This window comes from Mauremys mutica, chromosome 5 (genome assembly GCF_020497125.1).
Source record: "Mauremys mutica isolate MM-2020 ecotype Southern chromosome 5, ASM2049712v1, whole genome shotgun sequence".
NCBI classification, from domain to species: domain Eukaryota; kingdom Metazoa; phylum Chordata; order Testudines; family Geoemydidae; genus Mauremys; species Mauremys mutica.
The window spans coordinates 122148828-122171583 of NC_059076.1; the positions used below are offsets into that span (position 1 = coordinate 122148828).

At 44.5% G+C, this 22756-nt stretch overlaps 1 long non-coding RNA gene and 1 pseudogene across 1 annotated transcript; one reads left to right on the forward strand and one right to left on the reverse strand.

Moving 5' to 3' along the window:
* The first annotated feature begins 532 nt into the window (after nt 1–532).
* Nucleotides 533–22165, forward strand: LOC123370744. Its single transcript, XR_006579525.1, has 3 exons — nt 533–821; nt 18416–18419; nt 22155–22165. It is a non-coding gene; the product is annotated as an uncharacterized LOC123370744 (long non-coding RNA).
* Nucleotides 18277–18332, reverse strand: LOC123372084 (annotated as a pseudogene).
* Nucleotides 22166–22756: the final 591 nt, after the last annotated feature.

Below are 22756 nucleotides of genomic sequence, written 5' to 3' on the forward strand. Positions count from 1 at the left end.
ATGTCCTGCACGTGTTAAGCAGTGATCTTATCCACAAGGAGTACTGAGAAAAAAAAGCCACTTTTATGTCTTTACAATACCTAAATTCACTTATTTGCCAATTAGAGAAATTTAACATCGCAGGGATATGCATGAATTGTACTTGTTTGATTAATACCCCTGACATAGGTGTGGTGGTGAGACCACTAACAGGACCTTCTTGTAATTCTGGACATTCCACTGAGTTCTGTGAATTATGGTCCTTTTCCACTATCATTGCCTGTACTTTTTCCTTGAAATATTTATTAATAACTCTGACTGTATCCAAAACCTTAATTTGGATACAGGCTTCATATTTTTCCTTATCTTTATGATTTAGATTGTATCAGAGGGGTAGCCGTGTTAGTCTGGTTCTGTAAAAGCAGCAAAGAGTCTTGTTTCAGAGTAGCAGCCGTGTTAGTCTGTATCCGCAAAAAGAGCAGGAGTACTTGTGGCACCTTAAAGACTAACAAATTTATTGTAGCATGAGCTTTCGTGAGCTACAGCGCCGAATCCCCGTCCCGCGGTGGGGCGAGGGAAATGTGGCGTACAGAAGACGCTCCCCGGTGCCGCTCCCGGGGGCCCAAGTCCTTCTGATCGAGGCACAGCCCGTGGACGGTGTGAGGCCGGTAGCGGGCCCCGGTGCGCCGGGACCGGGTCTTCTCAGAGTCGGGTTGCTTGGGAATGCAGCCCAAAGCGGGTGGTAAACTCCATCTAAGGCTAAATACTGGCACGAGACCGATAGTCAACAAGTACCGTAAGGGAAAGTTGAAAAGAACTTTGAAGAGGGAGTTCAAGAGGGCGTGAAACCGTTAAAAGATAAACGGGTGGGGTCCGCGCAGTCTGATGGGGACCTGCATCCGAAAAAGTGAGCTGTAGCTCACGAAAGCTCATGCTACAATAAATTTGTTAGTCTTTAAGGTGCCACAAGTACTCCTGTTCTTTTTAAAGAGTCTTGTGGCACCTTATAGACTAACAGACGTTTTGGAGCATGAGCTTTCGTGGGTGAATGCATCCGACAAAGTGGGTATTCACCCACGAAAGCTCATGCTCCAAAACGTCTGTTAGTCTATAAGGTGCCACAAGACTCTTTGCTGCTTTTACATGATTTAGATCAGGGGTCTCAAACTCAGATGACCCCGAGGGCCGCATGAGGACTAGTGCATTGGCCCGAGGGCCGCATCACTGACACGCCCCCTTGCTGCCCCTGGCCCCACCCCCAATCCACCCCTTCCATGAGGCCCCGCCCCTGCCCTGTCTCTTCTCCACCTCCTCCCCTAAGCGCGCGCAGTTTTAATAAATATATACACTCAGTAATGCACCTCACTCAAAGGACAAAACACGCACTTAGATTTACTGCCTAAGGCTCTGGGAGGGAGTTTGGGTGGGGGAGGGGGTCTGGATGCAGGCTCTGTGCTCGATGCAGGCTCCAGGCTGCGGCAGGGGGTGGGGGTGCAGGCTTTGGGACGGAGTTTGGGGATAGGAGGGAGTGCAGGGGTGAGGGCTGTGGGGCTGAGGGCGAGGGGTACATGATGCAGGAGGGGGCTCAGGGCTAGGGAAGAGGGTTGGGCTGTGGGGTGAGGGCTGTGGATGAGGGGTTCATGATGCGAGGGGGCTCAGGGCTAGGGAAGAGGGTTGGGCTGTGGGGTGAGGGCTGTGGATGAGGGGTTCATGATGCGAGGGGGCTCAGGGCTAGGGAAGAGGGTTGGGCTGTGGGGTGAGGGCTGTGGATGAGGGGTTCATGATGCGAGGGGGCTCAGGGCTAGGGAAGAGGTTTGGAGTGTGGGGTGAGGGCTGTGGATGAGGGGTTCATGATGTGGGGGCGCTCAGGGCTGGGGCAGAGGATTAGGGTGCGGGGGGATGAGGGGTTCATGATGTGGGGGCACTCAGGGCTGGGGCAGAGGATTAGGGTGTGGGGGGATGAGGACTCTGGCTGGGGCTGAGGATTAGGGTGCAGGGGGATGAGGGGTTCATGATGTGGGGGTGCTCAGGGCTGGGGCTGAGGATTAGGGTGCGGGGGGAATGAGGGCTCTGGCTGGGGCTGAGGGTTTGGGGTTGGAGAGGCTCAGGGTAAGGGAAGCCTGCCTTGCCAGTACTGGCGGAGGGCAGGCACTAGGACCCTGCACCCTAATCCTCAGCCCCAGCCAGAGCCCTCATCCCCCCACACCCTAATCCTCTGCCCCAGCCCTGAGCGCCCCCACATCATGAACCCCTCATCCCCCCGCACCCTAATCCTCTGCCCCAGCCCTGAGCGCTTCCCTTCCCCCCCCCCCAGCCCGGCCCCGGCGGGTCCCGCTTCCCCCCCCCCCTTACCCGAGCGTGTCTCCGGCGGTCCCGCTCAGAGCCGCGTGGTGAGGGGGCGGGGCTGGGAGCTCCACGCCAAGCGCAGCGCTCAGCCCAGAGCTCCCAGCCCCGCCCCCTCCCCACGCGGCTCGGATCAGGGCGGGGCTCAGGCGCTCAGACGGAGACTCGGCGCTCTATGCGCCGAGGCTCCAGGAGAGGGGCGGAGGCGGGAGCCTCCGCTTTTCCCTTGGGGGGCCCTGCGGAGCTCCCCTGGGGAGCTCCGCGGGCCGCAGGGAAGAGCTCCGCGGGCCGCATGCGGCCCGCGGGCCGCATGTTTGAGACCCCTGATTTAGATTGTATATGATTATTGCTCCACTTTTCTTTGAGCTTTGACTTTTGGTTGTGTTTGCCCGTGATTCATATGGAATTCCATAAAGTAAATAATTAAGTTCATACAAAATAAAATAAAGGAGGGTTCTTTGTTCTTATCACACTTAATGTTCAGTTATAAAGTTTTCCCCATGGAAATCAGACTGGATTCATCCTCTAAATCTTAATCCTAGTCTTACAATCAAAATTTCCAGATATCAATATTACTAATATAGATATTTTCTTAAAACTGATAATCTGTTAAACCTGATTAAGGTCCTTAACCCTGCAAGATACTGAATACTTAAGCTAGGGATGCTGACACAAAATAGGAGGAAAGGACAAAGCATCTTATACAAAGGCCTGTGAGGGTGAACAGCCCAGTGGATGCTGGTGATTTAGAGAGAGAGGATTTAGCTGATGTCTGTGACAATTGTTTTACCCTGAGGGAATTAGATAAATTCCAGCATGAAAGCAATGATTCTGCAATTTCCATCTCCACCTCTGTGCATCCTAGCAACTGTGAAAGCAAATGAAGTTATGCTTGAAATTCTGGTTGTTATGAATGTGAATATAAGAATATCCCACTGCTGATATTTATTATATAGTATTGTCAGGGCTGGCTCCAAGTTTTTTGCTGCTCCAAGCAAAAAATTTTTCCTGCGCCCCACCCGGCCCTGCCCCAACTCCGCCCCTTCTCTGCCCCATTCCAACCCCTTCCCCAAATCCCCAGCCCCGCCTCCTCCCCTGGGCACGCCGCAGTTCCTTTCCTACCCCTCCCTCCTTAGGATCTCTTCCCCCAGATGACTCTTTCTAAGCATTCTTAACAGTAGTACCTGTGCAGGGAACCTGAAAACAGTTGTGTTGGGGGTATATTGGTTCTCCTCCTCCTCCTTCTGGAGGACACATGCTGCCATCTTTCTTCATTTCCCCATCCACTGCACTCACCAATACTTTGGCATGCTGTGCCTGCAGCACCAAATCCTGACTTCCCTCACTATCCATATTTTCTACCTTGTAATGTATCAAGAGCCTTCTCAGATGATGTATTTACTACTCATACAAACCTGAAAAGCAGAAGCTTTGTGGGCTCTCTTCCCCATGCGAATTCCCAGGCAAACTTTATTGGATTGCCTGAAGACTCAGCTCAGCAACACAATCTGTTGTCTTAGACAACTGGAAAGAGTACTGCAATGTTTTTATCCATCCACCAGACCCTTCTCCCTCCATTCTCCCCACAGGTTGTGCAGTATGGCTCTGAGCAGGAAGAGGGCAGACACCGAGGACAGAGACTGTAAAGACTGTAATCTTTCAAGAGAGGAAAGATTGTGGTAACTAACTTTTCCTTAGACAACCATTAGTTTCCCACAACTGTGTTCTGTTCCCTTCCCCACTGGGACTTTTCCAATGCCCAGACCCCATCTACAAGGCCCCAGGACCATAGTTGCCTGATGGCTGGCTGAGAAATACACAGATACAGGGGCACACTGATTTTTCCTTTATGAAGTGTTTGCAAAATAGCTCTAGAAGCCAAATGCATAATTGTGGTTCATCAAAAATCAATACAATCATAGAGTTCTAAATCTGTCTCACTTGAGGTGAAACAGAGCAGGGGCTGGATTGTTGTGGGGGCGGGGGAAGTTGGAGGGTTCTGGTAAGGGGATGAGACATGACAATACCATGGCTTCAGCACTGCAGTTCAAATATGGAGCAATGCATAACACAGTATCATGAGAATGGCTGACCCATTATTGCCAATGAGCCATCAAGCCCAGTATCCTGTCTTCTGAAAGTGGTCAGTGCCAGATGCTTCAGAGGAAATGAACAGAACAGGGCAATTTTATTGAGAGATCCATCCTCTCGTCCAGTCCCAGCTTCTGACAATCAGAGATTTAGGGACATCTGGAGTATGGGGTTGCATCCCTGACCATCTTGGCTAATAGCCACTGATGGACCTATCGTCCTTGAACTTACCTGTCTTTCTTGAACCCTGTCATGCTTTTAGCCTTCACAACATCCCGTGCAAATGAATTCCACAGGTTGATGGTGGTTGTGTGAAGAAGTACTTCCTTTTGTTTTGTTTTAAACCTGCTGCCTATTAATTTCATTGGGTGACTCCTGGTTCTTGTGTTACGTGAAGGGGTAAATAGCACTTCCCTGTTCACTTTCTCCACAGCATTTGTGATTTTATAGTTTTCTGTCATAACCCACTTTAGTCATCTCTTTTTCTAAAGGGAACAATCCCAGCCTTTTTAATCCCTCCTTATATGGAAGATGTTCCAAACCCCTCCTCATTTTAGTTGCCCTTCTCTGTACCTTTTCCAGCTCTAATATGTATTTGAGACAGGGTGACTTGAGCTTCATGCAGTATTCAAGGTGTGGGCATTTTATGGATTCATATAGAGGCATTTTGAGATATTCTTGTCTTAATGGTTCCTAAAATTCAGTGTTAGCTTTTTTGACTACCGCTGCACATTGAACAGGTGTTTTCACAGAGAACTATCCACGATGACCCCAAGATCTTTCTTCAGCGGTAACTGCTAATTTTTTATGCTAATTTGGGATTATATTTTTCAGTGTGCATTACTTTGCACTTATCTGCCATTGGGTCACCCAGTTTTGTGAGATCCCTTTGTAATTCTTTGCAGTCAGCTTTGGTATTATCTATCTTGAGTAATTTTGTATCATCTTCAAATTTTGCCTCCTCACTGATCACCCTCGCATCTCAGGCATGCTAGTTTACTCACCCTCTACTCATCTTGAGACATGTGCTTCTGTGGTTTAAGTGTGTGGACAATACGGGGGTTATGGAACAAGCCGGCTCATGGATGCATGAACAGTGCCTAGTGTAGATGTATCCTATATCGTAGGGATCTCAAACTCAAATCACCATGAGGGCCACATGAGGACTAGTACATTGGCCATATGGCCGCATCACTGAAACCTTGTCATATATCCAGTTTTTGTGCATTGTCAAGCTATGTATACTGCGTGGCTCAGCTGACTCTTTACCTCATGCTCTGTGGTTACTTAAAAACACTTTCCTCTGCATGAGCTAATGCTGAGTAAATTCCAGTGCATCCCTATGCGGGGAAAGGGAGATATCTGATGTCCCCCTCCTGCAATCAAATGCAAATTTACTTTTAATAACCCATAACAATCTCTTTATCCCTTAGTGTCCTTTAGAATGTCAGATTGTCTCCCCACCTTGTGGTAGTGTGCACTAATGAGGGACATTAGACGGATATGAGGAAAGTAGATAAAAAGCAGAGAAATTGCACTTTTATTTCTTTTATAATGTGTTATATATCCAAGATCAACTTCAGTATTGGGTTTTAAGGCAGCTCCTCCTTTTACCTAATTTTCCACCTGGGTCTACTGACATAGGGTCTGATCCTGTGAGGTCACAATCACCCTCTACTTTAGTTGACTTCAAGGGGCGTTAAGGGTGCTCAGCGCCTCATAGAAGGAGCTTATGATCAGGCCCAAATTGAGCCAAGGGTGAGATGAATTTGACCCTTTTCAGTTTCAAACCCTTTTCAATGTATTACTTACTTTTTTACAGGCTTTTCTGTCCTGCCCATCACCACAGTATCAGAACATTTTATATATATTAATGAATTGATTCCATCAGGAGCCCTCCAATGGAGGTGGGCAGGTGTGCGTAGTACATAGAGGAAATTATATAGATGGATACATATTTTAGTTCAGTGGGTTACTCCAAGGATACTTTATGGAAGAAATCCTTTTTCTTAGCAATCTCATCCAATCCTCAGCTTTATCTTTAACCTCCCTTAAAGAGTGATTTTTAAATGCAGCTCTACCAAGGTCTGGCAGATAGAAAATCAATAAAAATAATAACAATGGAATAGACTTTGCACGTAATAGTTCTTTGTATTGCTCCTTGATGGGAAATATACTTTCTTAATCTGAGAACCCAAGTCTCAAAGACATTTCCCTTCAGTAAACAAAGAAAATAGAATGCCCAGCACAGGTCAGATTTTATACAGAGTAAGAGTCAGCACTTATATTCACTCCTGTGCAGGCTATATTTGTGCTTAAAAACCTGACGACTAGATTGACCCTTTAGGCTCAGCGTGTAATTTTGTTGCCTCAGGAAGAAACTGTAATTCACGGCCACAATTCTCCTCTTGCTCCAGGTGAGAAGTAAATTACTGCAGCTCTTCCCCTGAAAGGGTGTGGCTTGAAATCAATGGTAAAGCTCTGACTGATATCACTGGGGCAGAATGAGGCGCAGAGATTACATCTGGAAAGCATCACACCAGGACCCCAGATCTAGATAAGTTGAACAGAAGGTAGTGTGGGGGGCCTCACTTCTCGCTGGGCAGAGTAAAAGGAGAGCACAGTCTAGCCTTAATATGCTTAAAGTAAGAGCTAGCTACCAGTGGTTCCTTTTGAATTATACACAACAGAACTGTTCGTGGCTGGGGGGAGGAGGGAAATTGGTGAGACTGATTTAACAGCAGAGCTATCATTAATTCAACAGCTTGGCAAGAGCTAGGTGGAGCTTAGGCACTCCAGGTAAATGTATACATTAGCTAGCTAGACACATGGTATCCTTTGTAGAATCTGGGTTTAAAAAGGAAACTATAAAATGCCCTCATGAAACCCTCCGTTTTGATTGGTTAGTAGTCTTGGTGACATAGAAAGGTCTTTCTGCTTTTGTTTACTGATCTGATCACAAAGAAAAATACTGTATCAGCAGAGCTGGATGAAATTGGTGGCCCTTTGAAAAGTAGGGCAATCATTGTAAAATCACAGAAGAGGGGCAGGAACAGTACTCGAAACTACTTTCTCTGCCATATGGCTGGTTTGACCCCTATTCCTGCATAAGGAACATGTTTCTTTTTCCTCTACCAAGCAACTGAGGGGGCATAAAGACCATGGAGATTGGTCAGCAAAAAAAATATAAAGAGTATAAAAATTCAAACTACATTAATTCATGCATGTAAAATCTCATGAAAAATAGACTGAACTTTCAAAGTTTTATTTCATAAAACAGATGTTTCTTGCTTTGAGCCTGGGGGCTTAGAAAAAACTTTTTTTTTTTAACATTTTTGGGGAAATGACATCATTTTAGATTTTCTGGACTTGCAGCTCCTTGCTCTGCCATGTCAAAGATGATTACATCAGTAAGATTATATTATACTGTCCAGGTAACATAATACAATGTGATCAACACAGTGAGAGTCACTTATTGCAAGTTGCAAGCAGGCATCAATCTGAAAAGTGTATTTCAACAAGCTTATCTAGAAAATTTTGGTATTTATACACTTGAAAAAAATCTCTTGCCAGGGGTAAATAAAACTCTTTGACCGGTAAGTGATAGCCAACAGTAGGAGTAACCAAGTAAAACTGAGAAGCAGCCCAATAATGTTCTGAAGAGCAGCAGTGTGAGGACACAGGGACTATTAAGTTTAATGGTCAAGGTTCCTTAGAAGCTGACTGCTGAGAAGTTATGAGAGAGAGAAGGGCATTTCTTCTCTCCTTGCCACAAAACACCTGCAAGAGAACAATCAAATTGACTCTGTGCCACTGCCGATCCTGTTGCTCTTAAGACTCCAAGCAGCAACAGAGTGAAGCTTAGTGACCGCTGGGACTGAGAGAGCTGTTGAGAATGTTGTCAGTGTCACTCCTGAAGGTTTAGATGCTTCTTGGGAAAACTGTGTAGAGCAGCAGAGGGGAGAAGACCTGAAAAACCCAGGGGACCTATTCTCCTGCTTCAGGAAATGAGTAACTTCCTCTGAAGTTACTAAGAGTTAACCTGTTTCTTGTGACTAGAGACTTGGGCCCCTAGCAAGAATACCAATGTTGTCCCACATCCACTTCTCAACACCTATAGGTTAGCATCATCAGGGCACTGCTCCTGGACACCACTAGCGGAGGAGGGACAAGATAAATTGCCTCTTGGATAGTAAATGTGTTTCTGAGGTACTGTTGGTTTGGGGCAAGGTTTCAAGTCCTGAATATTCAAGAAAAGTTGCTAATCTTAAAACAATAGAATCTATTTGGTGGGCCTGATTCCTCACTGTTACTCCAGTTTTATACCAATGCAAGTCCCTTGAAATCAACAGTGTTTCACCAAGCACAGGTGGAGTAAAACAGTTCTGAATCAGATCCTGCATTTTCTTAAGCGCTTCTCCCTGGAGATTGTCTAGTCTGGTGTCCATAAAACTACTTTGCAGATTAGCAAGTAGAAAGGCTAATAATATAGATGAATGCTACAAGTTTTCCCACTCCCCACAGATGCAAGAAGTGTGTGTGGATTTCTTCACATCTGGGTTTTGGCCTTAGATTGCAGGTAGCTATTGTTAATGCCTATTTAAATCAGAAGCTTATACATCCAGTCTATACAATATAAGCCTCTGAAACGCTATCACCATACAATAAATTACTGGAACTTAACGCAGGTATTGTATTGTTTATATGTGACTCTTTAACTTGCCACTAGATGGCATTCCACAGGGAGAGGACTGCTACTTAATATAAATAAAAAGCTTCTAATGCCAAGTGGACACTTCACCTACACAGGAAGTTGATCAGTGCCAAAAGACGTTCTATCTTGTGACAATGGGCAGAGACAGCAAGCGAATACCAAGTGGATTTTCTCCTGTTAAAAATAAAGGAAACTGATCCATGCCAAACAGGCATTTTACCATGAATATATGCCTAGAAAACCAACAAATAGCGAGAGCATCTTCAAAACAATTCCAGGAAGGCCATGGTATAGCCTAGTTTGCAAATGTAAGCAATCAAGACCACACTAGGAACATATTCATGCAACGAGAGGGGAGGATGTTAAAGGGGCAAAGTTAAATTTTATAAATACCATTTTCTTTCTTTTCCCCATCCATCTTTCCCCTGCTGTTAGGTACTGGCAGTGGGGCCACATGTCAAAGAGTTCTCTGCAGCCAGCCATTGCTTTGAGGGTTAGTGACCTGGGATAGCCTTGAAATATCCTTGAGCCTTGGTAAACCTACAATGATATTCTGTCCATGACAAGACTGAGGCTAACTCAGCATGAGAGCAGCTGGCTGGGAGCACTATGTTGGCAACTTGGAAAACAAAGGATAGGACAAATAAGGGGTCTTCTGAGCAGAGGGAGGTACACTTTGGAGTACAAAACATCTTTGTTAAGAGTGCGCTATGATTAGCTACTTGCCAGCTAGCCAGCAAGTGGTTTAGTTGCTGAAAACTCTTGGCCAGCTAGAGTGGAAAGGCAATGTTGCTCCACTATTTTTAATTATATTAAATAATTTTATTTACCAAGTATCTCTACCCCATCTGAGACACTGAGTGCTGAGCAAAATAAGTGACCCAAATATAGGCTTTTAGGCATAAAATCCTCATTTTGATCAATTGATACAATGAATATAAAAATGTTCTTTCATAGTTTGTGTGTTTGCATGTGATAGATATATTGGGGCTGGCCAGAAAACAACAATCCTGTTTTGTGAAGAAATTTGTGGTTTTAAAAGTTGTTTACATGGCACTCACTTGGGTTATGGGAAACCCAGGTTCAAGTCTGTGGAGCAGGGACATTCCAGGTGAGTGTCCTAATTGCCGGACTATTCTGGGATGGGTCTCTTTCTGGTTGCGAGCAGAAATTCCCAACACAATTGTCAAATTACGTACTTGTAGGACTTGATCCTCTTCCCTTGGAAATTTAATAGAAGTTTTGCAATGGAAGGATCGAAGACCGAATATAGTTCTTATCTTCCCCTCCCTCCATTGCCTAAGGGCAGGAGATAGTACATAGCATACCACAGTAGTACAAGTGCTGCCTTCAGATAGGCTGGCTCTGATTGGAAAGTTATCTTACTGTAAACTTGCTCACAGTACTCTCCACTTCATCAGAATCACTGCCACAGCTTTCTCCTGTTGTGCTGCTGCCATTAGAGGATGCAGCCCTTAAGGGCTCCACGCCTCAGAGTTAGACAAATCACAGGGAAGATGCTAATAGCTAGACATGTTGATTGTGTTTACATCAGAGCATAATGGGAAAATCTTTTGGGAGATATTAATCCAAGCCCAAGTGGCCTGTGTAGAAGTTATTCAAACAGTGCTGCCGCTATATCTAGAGTGGATGCTTCTATTGACACTGTTTGTTAGGCTGTGACTGATTTGAAATATTCTTGTCCATCTGCCCTTTACAATCATGGAATATTAGGGTTGGAAGAGACCTCAGGAGGTCATCTAGTCCAATCCCCTGCTCAAAGCAGGACCAACACCAATTAAATCATCCTGGCCAGGGCTTAAAAACCTCTGAGGATGGGGATTCCACCACCTTCTTAGGTAACCCATTCCAGTGCTTCACCACTGTCCTAGTGAAATAATGTTTCCTAATATCCAACTGTGGGTGTCTGTGCCTCTGGTTGCAGGGTGGCACGGCCTAGTGGCCAGAGTCCATAGAACCACCCCTGGTTGTGGGGAGGCATGGCCTAGTGGCCAGAATCCCTCCCACTCCACCGGACCCCAGCCCATGGCCCTAACTGTGGCATAGGACCTTGCCACTAGCTCAGCGGGGAGGGGTCCTACCGAAACACACTGAGGCTTACTGGGGGCAAGGCACCAGTCCATCAACCCCACCCCACCCGGCTTGATAGTTGGGGTTCTCTGCGGGGCTCTGGGTCAGTTGCCTTCTGGGGTTGCTCCCAAAGTAGAGCTTCCAGCTGGCCTGGAGAGGCTTCTGTCCCCAGCACCTTCACAGGCGGTGGCTGGCCCTTCACAGGAGCTTCCTGGTCAGGTTCTTCCCCTGTGACCGCCAGCCCAGACTGAGCTGGGCTCCCTCCTTTTATACTCCCAGAGCACTTGGAGCATGCCCAGTACGGATGGAGTGGGACTTCCGCCATCAGTGCTACTGGTCTAACATAGCCAGGGCTAGTGTGGGGCGGGGCTACCCCGACACACCAACCTAGACCTCTCCAACTGCAACTTGAGACCATTACTACTTCTTCTGTCATCTGCCGCCACTGAGAACAGCCTAGCTCCATCCTCTTTGGAACCCCCTTCAGGTAGTTGAAGGCTGCTATCAACCCCCCCACCGCCACTCTTCTCTTCTGCTGACTAAATAACCGTAGTTCCCTCAGCCTTTCCTTGTAAGTCATGTGCCCCAGCCCCCTAATCATTTTCATTGCTCTCTGCTGGACTCTCTCCAATTTGTCCACATCCCTTCTGTAGAGAGGGGGGACCAAAACTGGACACAATACTCCAGCTGTGGCCTCACCAGTGTCAAATAGAGGGGAATAATCACTTCTTTGATCTGCTGGCAATGCTCCTACTAATACAGCCCAATATGCCGTTGGCCTTCTTGGCAACAAAGACACACTTCTGACTCATATCCAACTTCTCGTCCACTGTAATCCCCAGGTCCTTTTCTGCAGAACTACTACTTAGCCAGTTGGTCCCCACCCTGTAGCAGTGCCTGGGATTCTTCCTTCCTAAGTGCAGGACTCTGCACTTGTCCTTGTTGAACCTCATCAGATTTCTTTTGGCCCAATCATCCAATTTGTCTAGGTCATTCTGAACCCTATCCCTACCTTCTGGCATATCAACTTTCCCCCCAGTTTAGTGTCAACTTGCTGAGGGTGCAATTCATCCCATCATCCAGATCATTATAAAGATGTTGAACAAAACCGGCCCCAGGACCGACCCCTGGGGCACTCTGCTTGATACAAGCTGCCAACTAGACACTGAGCCGTTGATCACTACCCATTGAGCCCGACAATATACCCAGCTTTCTATCCACCTTATAATCCATTCATCCAATCCATACTTCTTTAGCAAAGCTTTGATATGGTCTCCCACAGTATTCTTGCCAGCAAGTTAAAGTCAAGATATATCACATCCACCACTTTCCCCATATCCACAGAGCCAATTATCTCATCATAGAAGGCAATCAGGTTGGTCAAGCAAGACTTGCCCTTGGTGAATCCATGTTGACTGTTCCTGATCACCTTCCTCTCCTCCAAGTGCTTCAAAATGGATTTCTGGAGGACCTGGTCCTTGATTTTGCCGGGGAATGAAGTGGGGTTGACCGGTCTGTAGTTCCCCGGGTTCTCTTTCTTCCCTTTTTAAAATATGGGCACTATATTTGCCTTTTTCCAATTGTCCAGGACCTCCCCCAATCACCACGAATTTTCAAAGATAATGGCCAATGGCTCTGCAATCACATCAGCCAACTCCCTCAGCACCCTTGGATGCATTAGATCCGGACCCATGGACTTGTGCATGTCCAGCTTTTCTAAATAGTCCTTACCTGTTCTTTCACCACTGAGGGTTGCTCATCTGCTCCCCATACTGTGTTGCCCAATGCAGCAGTCTGGGAGCTGACCTTGTCTGTGAAGACCGGGGCAAAAAAAGCATTGAGTATTTTAGCTTTTTCCACATCATCTGTCACTAGGTTGCCTTCTCCATTCAGTAAGGGTCCCACACTTTTCCATTCCTGTAGAAACCCTTCTTGTTACCCTTTACATCCCTTGCTAGCTGCAACTCCATTTGTGCCTTGGCCTTTCTGATTACACTCCTGCATGATCTAGCAATATTTTTATACTCCTCCCTCGTCATCTGTCCAAATTTCCACTTCTTGTAAGCTTCCTTTTTGAGTTTAAGCTCACCAAAGATTTCACTGTTAAGCCAAGCTGGTCACCTGCCATATTTGCTATTCTTTCTGCACATTGGGATCATTTGTTCCTGCACCCTCAGTAAGGCATCTTTAAAATACAACCAGCTCTCCTGGACTCGTTTTCCCCCTCATATTAGCCTCCCAGGGGATCATGCCCATCAGTTCCCTGAGGGAGTCTAAGTCAGCTTTTCTGAAGTCCAGGATCCGTATTTTGCTACTCTCCTTTCTTCCTTTTGTCAGGATCCTGAACTCAACCATCTCATGATCACTGCTGCCTAGGTTGCCACCCACTTCTACTTCCCTTACCAATTCTTCCCTGTTTGTAAGCAGCAAGTCAAGAGAAGCATGACCCCTAGTTGGTTCCTCCTACACTTGTACCAGGAAGTTGTCCCCAACATTCTCCAAAAACATGTTGGATTGTCTGTGCATTGCTGCATTGCTCTTCCAGCAGATGTCAGGGTGAGTGAAGTCCCCCATTAGAACCGGGGCCTGTGATCTGGAAACTTCAGTTAGTTGACCAAAAAGAGCCTCCTCTTTCTCATCCTTCTGATCCGGTGGCTATAGCACATGCCCACCACAACATCACCCTTGTTGCTCTCACTTTTAAATTTAACCCAAAGACTCTCAACAGGCTTTTCTCCAGTTTCATACTGGAGCTCTGAGCAATCATACTGCTCTCTTATATACATGTAACTCCTGCACCTTTCCTCCTGTACCTGTCCTCCCTGAACAGTTTATACCCATCCATGACAGTGCTCCAGTCATGTGAACTGCCCCACCAAATTTCTGTTTCAATCACATCATAGTTCCTTGACTGTGCCAGGACTTCCAATTCTTCCTGCTTTGTTTCCCAGACTTCTTGTGTTCATATGCATGCACCTAAGATAACTAGCCAATTGCCCTTTCTCAATATGAATCAGGAGGCTTCCCATCTTGTACCCTCCTCCTTGTGTTTCCTCCCGATATTCCACTTCCCCACTTATCTCTGGGCTTAGGTCACCATCCCCGGCAAACCTAGTTTCTTCCTCTGTTCTTGAAAGTTCAATTTAGGGCCTCAAGGGTTGTGTAGTTGCTGCTGCAAACATGCCAATTAGGCTGTTTTAGGAGCCATGGGGAAGTGCTGTAGCTATTTTAAATTAATAATAAATCTCCATGGCTTTTGGCCAAGGATGTGGCGCTGCAAGCGTGAAAATGAAATTGAATAGACTGGAGGGAAATAGAGAGTCCGCCTAGAAGGCAGTTTTTGAGTTGTGCTGCTATCTGGATTCACTCGGTGGGGGGTATATTATTATTCCTGACTTAATGAAGTTTTAGAGACATTTAGTTTTATTTCAAATGACAATTAGAAACTAGGGGCGGGATTAGCCGGGAGGAAAATCCAAGGTGTGCCTTTGGTGGTGATAATGTTAGGATCTTTTGAGATGACAATAAAGGTTAAGAAGGAAAATATTGGTCTTCTATATAAATCAGTGTTACCCAGAGCTCTGACTAGCTCTCGGACTGCACAGATTTTCTGTGCATTTCCATATTTTGATGTGGGGTGGGGGAGAGGGAGGGTTTCTGTATAGCTGGTGTTTTTCCTACACAGGAGACCACATTGATAGATTTTTAGTTTCCACATTTTCTTCTGCTTTTTTGTAGAATTGTTAAGGTTTTCCTCGGGACTATAACTGTCCTTTGGTTACATTCAGAAAAGAACAACTGCTTTTTCTTTTTCTTCATTTAGCTTAGGAACCTCAGGCATAAGTTTATATCACAGAGAATTAACCAAGGTAATTACAGAGGATATTTTTCTGTCATTGAGTTCTCAGGGAAATCTTGGCAGGAGCTCTTCAGCGCTACAGGTACATGCAGGGATACACCCAGAATTATACATGCTGATTACTTACGTGGCTGCAGAGTGGGTCAGTAAAAACATTCAGCCTCTTCATCACGGCAGGGACAGATAATGAACAGAGAAATGGGACTCTTGCTTTGCCCACTCCAGCACAACTTCCCAAACAGGTTGCAGATTCCTGGTGAGGAAAGCAGGGAGTTAGTGTAAGGAAACATTTAGAATACCATAAATTATCTGAATTACCTGTTTGTTTTTTATTCATGAAAATATTTTGTTTGTTGTTGTTATAGGAAGTATGAGGAAAGCGAAACTGTGAGGGGGAGGTGCATTAGGGCCTGACCTAACACCCATTTAAGTCAGTGGAAAGATTCTCATTGATGTCAGCGGGCATTGCATCAAACCCCAAAATATCCTTGATCTTCATCTCCTTGTCTGTGCCCTTTCCACACTCCTCTGCAGTGAGTAGTTAGCCCTCTGTAGATAAACTTTAGCCTGCTCCCAAAAATGCAGTCCTCCTTCTTTCTATATTAGAGTTAGGTCAGACTAGGAGCTGAATATTTATTTCAGTCTTCCAAGTAAGTCAGTAATTCTAGAACTGATTAACTGAACCTGTGCTGTTCAAGTGGGTTCAAAATTAGAGAAAATGTGTTCCCTTCATAAATAGCAATGATGGAAACAGACAGACGGAAAGCTAACCTGAACGAGTATTAATACATGATCGCTGCCCTGACATGACTGAACAGACACACAGCGGAGGAATCCACCAGAGCTAGTTTTACACTACCCAACCCCCCATCAAGGTTTGCACCAGCCAAATTAAATTCTGTAGAAGGCTTCTGCATTTATTGACAGTTTCTGCTCAGAGGCCAGGAATGGATTTAGTTCATGCTAGAATCCTCAGCGCCTCTTCCCACAAATGAATGTGTCCCCCAGACACATTCATCTATCTGAACATTCCCCTAGTATAAGAGAATCTCTGGGTTGTGTTAAGCTGCCTTAAGTATCATGATGTGGCGGTAGTCAGGGAGGGAGCCGGCGTGTCTGGAGTGTTCTGTGATCTGTGTATGCCCAACTAGCAAAATGGCCCCAAGAGGCCATTATGCCCATGTAATTTAGAGCAGCTCTGGGACTGCTCTAAGTTCAATAGAGCTCTGGGAGCCTCCGGGATTAGTGGGGAATTAAGATGGCTCCTTTGCCCCCTGACCTCAGGTCCTGGACTGGAGGATCTGGCCCCCACAGTTGTTTCAGCTTTTCTCAAAACGGGATAGAAAACAATGTATTATGTAATGTAGGTGGAACCCACTACTGTGCAACAAAGCCCACAATCTTGATGAGAATTTTTTTAAAGAAAATATGATGGAATTACAACATGTATAAGGCAGCTAAAATGAAAATGTAGGTGTTCTGAGGAATTACAGGTTAGATAGGAGTATGTTATGCAAGCTTTCTTGCTCTGCTTTAATCAATTTTATTATCAATGGGCTTCAGCTTTTTCTGAAAAATTTTAAATTTTCTTTTAAAAAACACATGAATTAAATGCATCCTAGTTCAATACAATTTGTCATGTACTATACACTTCAGGCCATATGCTGGTTTAGTTCTCTAGAGGTTTGCATTCCAAAATTCCTCAAAAACACCGGGGTTTTGTAGGTTAGCTTTTAAAACAAACAAAAAGGATATTAAATAGAGCGTTACACCCACATAGCAGCAGAATAGGGACCATTGTAAATCACTGTTTGCAGTACATCTTAAAGTACTGATGAGGTCAGATGTAGTATAATGAAAAAAATTATTTCAGCAAATTATACGTCAGATTTTATTACAGTATTATTAGAGGGAAACATAAAGTGCATGAGATCAATACAAATTGGCAGGAGAGGAAAGTTCACATGTCCGCTTGTAAGGAAACAAGATAAATGTCCCACTTACTTTTATCAAGTTGATCATTTTATTGTGACCGAGAGGAAATTAGATTATGGTAAATGTTTCTTTGCTGTTTTCCACAATGCATCGTGTCGGTGAAGACAATTAGCTGTATAAGCAGCGACACTCAGTCATCTTGTTCTTTGCCGGGATATTAACATTCTTTTCCTTGCAATGCTAACTGCTGTTGCCTTTCCTACTGTGCTGCCTATTCTACTCAGACCCTTCTCTCTTATGAGGCAACATCTCCTCCGAACTAGACTCCAGTGAGCCTTTAATAAGACTATGAAGTATGCAATAGCTTTCTCATTAGTCCCCGTGTCAGTAAAATCTCTGTTAGTTCAGCAGTCACCATCTTTCTGAATCTTTCTTTCTTGGATCAGATGAATTGAAAAGAATCTCAAGCATCACTTTGCTGACTGTTTTCCCACGCAAGCACATTGATTTTTCTGAATTTTGCCATCTGCTTGAGCAAATGTTTGACATATCTGAGCGCCTGGGGTGCACACAAGGCCACATTCTCTACTGAGATTTGGTCCCTTTGCACTGCCCAGGTGATGCAAATGGCCTGGAATCTGGCCATTAGTGGCTGTCAGGGTATTGCTTGGCATAGGGGAGCTCCCATTGGCATAAAACTAGTAAAGACAGCTCCTGAGTCAGCCAGCCAACCGCCACCCTTGACATAGGGGAGCATGGTGGGGGTAGGGAGGAGGTGTGGCAGATCAGAGCTCTGCTACCCCTACCCTCCACTGGCCATGAGACTCTAGGGGTATCTCTGGCTAGAGCCTTAAACTACTCTACGTCAGCACAAGCCAGCCCTCAGGCTCTATGAGCCTTCCCGCTCCATATTCCAGGCAGTGCTGGACTGCAGGAGAGAATCTGGCCCAAGAAGTGGGGGAACAGCACTATTGGCACCCAAGTGCTTTGCAGGGAAACCACATGCCTGAGTAAGGCAACCAACAATAGAGTCTAAGCAGGCATGAGATGAAGCAGGCACCCCTCTGATACTCCTCTAAACTGATTCCCCCTTGCACTTAAGAAGCAGTGGGATGTGCTATCTCTGCCAGCCTCACCGTCTTCTATATTTGGCTTGCCAATCCTCTGGAACTTCAGAAGGTTTTGGGTGGGGCTGCGTGGGAGTGGTAGGAACAGGAGACTGGATGCAGTGATTCCACAGCACCATCCCCTACAGAAATCTGAGGCCTCTCCATGGAAATTTTTAGTAAAAGGCGAAAGATTTATACGCTCTGAAGAGACACCAAACTGCTTCTGAACCACAGCTGTTGATCTAGCCGATAATAGTATGGCTCTTGAAGGAGTCATTCTGGCTGGGGCAGCAGGCAGGTGTGGGTGGAGCAGCCCAAAGCTGAGACAGGAGCTGCTACCTCCATGGATCTAGAGGGTACCCGATCTTGTACACAAGGTTTGGAGAGCTCACTTTCTTCCCATGCTGCAGCCTTCTCAACTCATCCCCTTTTGAGAGATGACATGCAGAGAACCCCACGAGGTAAACATTTCAGAGCATAGTTTTTCAGCCTTGCTAGGTCTTCCCTGCAGGCTCCTTCATGGGCTGGAGGTCTGGGAGTTATTGAGAAAATTGTTTAGGAGGGATGCGTATCATGTTTAAATAAAAACAATGTATAATTTTCATGCACTTCCATATAAAAATTAAGCTAATGGTAGAGTTAAGTATGCTTCAGGTAGTACTGTAGGAGGAAGGCTGGAAGTGTGCAGTCCTCCAAAAATGCAAACAGAATCCAAGTGTGTGACCCAACACATTGCTGCATTAAATTAATTACACTGACAGGAATTTAAATCAAAAGCAACCTGGATGTGCTAGAAGTGAGCGAGAACAGGAAGTGAATGCCACTGATAAAGTCTGCTGAGCCCAAAATTTTAATTTTCCGATTCCCATTTGCTCTACTTTTGTTTGCAACAGATCTTTCACTGCTGACTCAAATGCTCATTTACTGGGGTAATTACTTTAGTGCACTGGTGTGTTGGGGAGGGCAGCTGGGTAGAAATATTGTTCCTGTATATTCTTGTAAGGCTTTGCTTTTCAACATAGGCGGAGATTGGGGAGAGCGTGGGGGAGCATTGCCCCCAAACTAGAATGGTGAGTTTTCAGATAGGGCCACTGTATTTCATTATCCTTGACACCTAGAGTTTCAGTTTTGTCCTCTATATTCTTCTTAACTGATTGTGTTTCCACCAGGGCTGCCCAGATGATTCAGGGGTCCTGGGACAAAGCAATTTTGGGGGCCTCTTCCATTAAAAAAAAGTTGCAGTACTATAAAATACTATATTCTCATGGGGGGGTCCTGCAGGGCCTGGGGCAAATTGCCCCACTTGCCACCCCACCCCCACGGGCGGCCCTGGTTTCCACTTTCATTATTTAATCCCTTTTCCTATGGAGGTGATATTCCAAGGACACATTCTAGCTACAGTATACCTGAAACAATCAAATATCTGTCTGCACTGCCATGGCTTAGATTGCAGTGATACCATAAGATGTTGGTTTCTTTTTTCCCCCTGCAGAATACTCCAGAAAAATAGTGCACTTTGGTAAAGGAAATTCAGGATGTAAAATTTCTACTAGCAACATTTTGGCACACAATATGCCTGAGGGCAGGTCTACACTAAGGGCGGGGGTCGAACTAGGGTATGCAAGTTCAGCTACGTGAATAGCGTAGCTGAACTCGAAGTACCCTAGTTCGAACTACTTACCCGTCCAGACGCCGTGGGATCGAAGTCTGCGGCTCCAAGGTTGACTCCGCCACCGCCTTTTGCAGTGGTGGAGTACCAGAGTCGACCGCGGCGCTTCCGGAGTTCGAACTATCGCGTCTAGATCAGACGCGATAGTTCGAACTCCGAGAAGTCGAACTCACCGTGTCGACCCGGACGGTAAGTGTAGACTAGCCCTGAGATGTATAAAGTTGTCCTTAGGATACAGGGATGAGGAGATACCCCTTTTCCAACGGGGCTCCTTCTAATACTGATTCTGACACTGAGCTCTCTGTCTCACCCTCTGTAAAACAGGGATATTTTTGAATTCCTCTGTAAAATAATGGGAGGGGTGCCATATATTTGAAAACACAATAGGGGTGTATGGGGTCAAATTTTGCCCTGACTTGGATTCTGTAGCAAAATGGGCTATAATTGGAAGCAGATTTCTTTATGCATGTTGGAAAACAGATATTTTTTTAGCAAGTCCCATCATCATTGGTGCAAAAAAAGGCTAGACATCTTTTAATAGTAAACTAAGGTAAAATTAGGAGCCTTGAGAAAGCGCAGTGCTTCCGTGAACATATTAAAAAACAGAACATTTTAATGTATTAAAAAAGTTGCAAAGGAGCTTCTTAATGACTGCCATTAAGGTCAATAAAATTACATATTATGGAAATGCAGTGATTAAAGTAAAAAAATGTTTCCGAGCTACAATGCTGGCTTAAAGATTACAATCCAAACTCAAACTTTACCAAAATTTTACTTCAGGCCCCTTATGGAGAAAGGCCTGAGATCCTAAGCGGAGACCCAATTCAAACTCCAAGTGAATAGTGGGAGAGTGGGTGGGGTGTGGATCCAGTATTCTAGTTCAGGTGACAAAATGTGTCAAAAGTAAGATAATAGGTTTGGGACATTTGCAGAGGTTTTAACAAAATAGACATCCCCCAAAAGTGTAAAAATAGGTCCTGTGCCCTGAATATCTTATAAAGCAAAATTTTTAGGGCTGTCGATTAATCACAGTTAACTCACACGATTAACTCAAAAAAAAAAAAAAAAGAATCACAATTTAAAAAATTTAATCACAAATGTGCCAAATATGCTAAACATTCATATGGCCTTCATGCTTCTGCCACCATTCCAGAAGATATGCTTCCATGTTGATGATGCTCGTTTAAAAAATAATGCATTAATTAAATTTTGTGACTGAACTCCTTGGGGAAGAATTGTATGTCTCCTGTTGTGTTTTACCCGCATTCTGCCATATATTTCATGTTATAGCAGTCTCAGATGATGACCCAGCACATGTTCATTTTAATAACATTTTCACAGCAGATTTGACAAAATGCAAAGAAGGTAGCAATATGAGATTTCTAAAAATAGCTACAGCACTCAATCCAAGTTTTAAGAATCTGAAGTGCCGTCCAAAATCTGAGAGGGACAAGGTGTGGAGCATGCTTTCAGAAGTCTTAAAAGAGCAATATTCCGATGTGAAAACTACAGAACCCGAACTACTGAAAAAGAAAATCAATCTTCTGCTGGTGGCATCTGACTCAGATGATGAAAATGAACATGCGTCGGTCCGCTCTGCTTTGGATTGTTATCGAGCCGAACCTATCATCAGCATGGATGCATGTCCTTTGGAATGGTGGTTGAAGCATGAAAGGAAAGGACATATGAATCTTTAGCGCATTTGGCACATAAATATCTTGCGACGCCAGCTACAACTGTGCCATGTGAACGCCTGTTCTGACTTTCAGGTGACATTGTAAACAAGAAGCAGGCAGCATTATCTCCTGCAAATTGTAACCAAACTTGGTCCTACTTCAGCCAATTGCTCAGACAAACAAGTGGACTTGTAGGTTCTAAAGTTTTACATTGTTTTATTTTTGAATGCAGTTATTTTTTGGTACATAATTCTACATTTATATGTTCAACTTTCATGATAAAGAGACTGCACTACAGTACTTGTATTAGATGAATTGAAAAATACTATTCCTTTTGTTTTTACAGTGCAAATATTTGTAATAAAAATAAATATAAAGTGAGCACTGTATACTTTGTATTCTGTGTTGTAATTGAAATCAATATATTTCAGAATGTAGAAAACATCCAAAAATATATAAATAAATGGTATTCTATTATTGTTTAACAGCACGATTAATCATGCGATTAATCATGATTAATTTTTTAATCACGCAATTAATGCAATTAATTTTTGTAATCGCTTGACAGCCCAACAAATTTTATTGTTATAAATGAGTTCATATTATCCTAGCCCTTTTGGGACACTCATCCATATCTCTAATTGAAAAACATAAGAACATTTAAACTGCAAAGTCGAGGACTCAAAAGTTCGGAAGAGCCAGAATTAAGGTTTTCTGTGCAATCTTCTTTTGGATCCCCTCTGCATTATGTCTTTAATTACATGATCACATATTTTTTCCACAGGACCGCTGCTTCAGTCAGCGCACAATATAGTCAGGGATCATTTAATAAGCAGCTATTCAATATCTTGTTTTCTCCTCACTGTTCAACATGTGGCTGTAGGCCTTATTCACTACACTATTCAAACCCTGCTCCGAAGGCAGAATTAACTTCCTCAAGGACTTTTCTATGGCACTCATCACTATAATATCTGAGTACTTAACAAACATTAATTTACCTACACAATCCCGCTGTGAGGTGAGGAAGTTTTAGTTCCTTATCCCTAAAAATAGGGATAATGAAACATAGACGGATTAAGGTCAAAAGTGCCCACTAATTGTGGATGTCCAATTTGAGACACCTAGGGCTTGATTTTTTTCAGGATACTTAGCATTATATAGCACTTTATATTTTCAAAATATCATAGCTTCTAGTAACATCAGTTGCAGGAGTGAGGCTGGAATCACTGGCTCTTGTTATGCGTTTTTCCGCTAGATTAAATTGCCTTTCAGTGCCTAGTATTTTCTCCC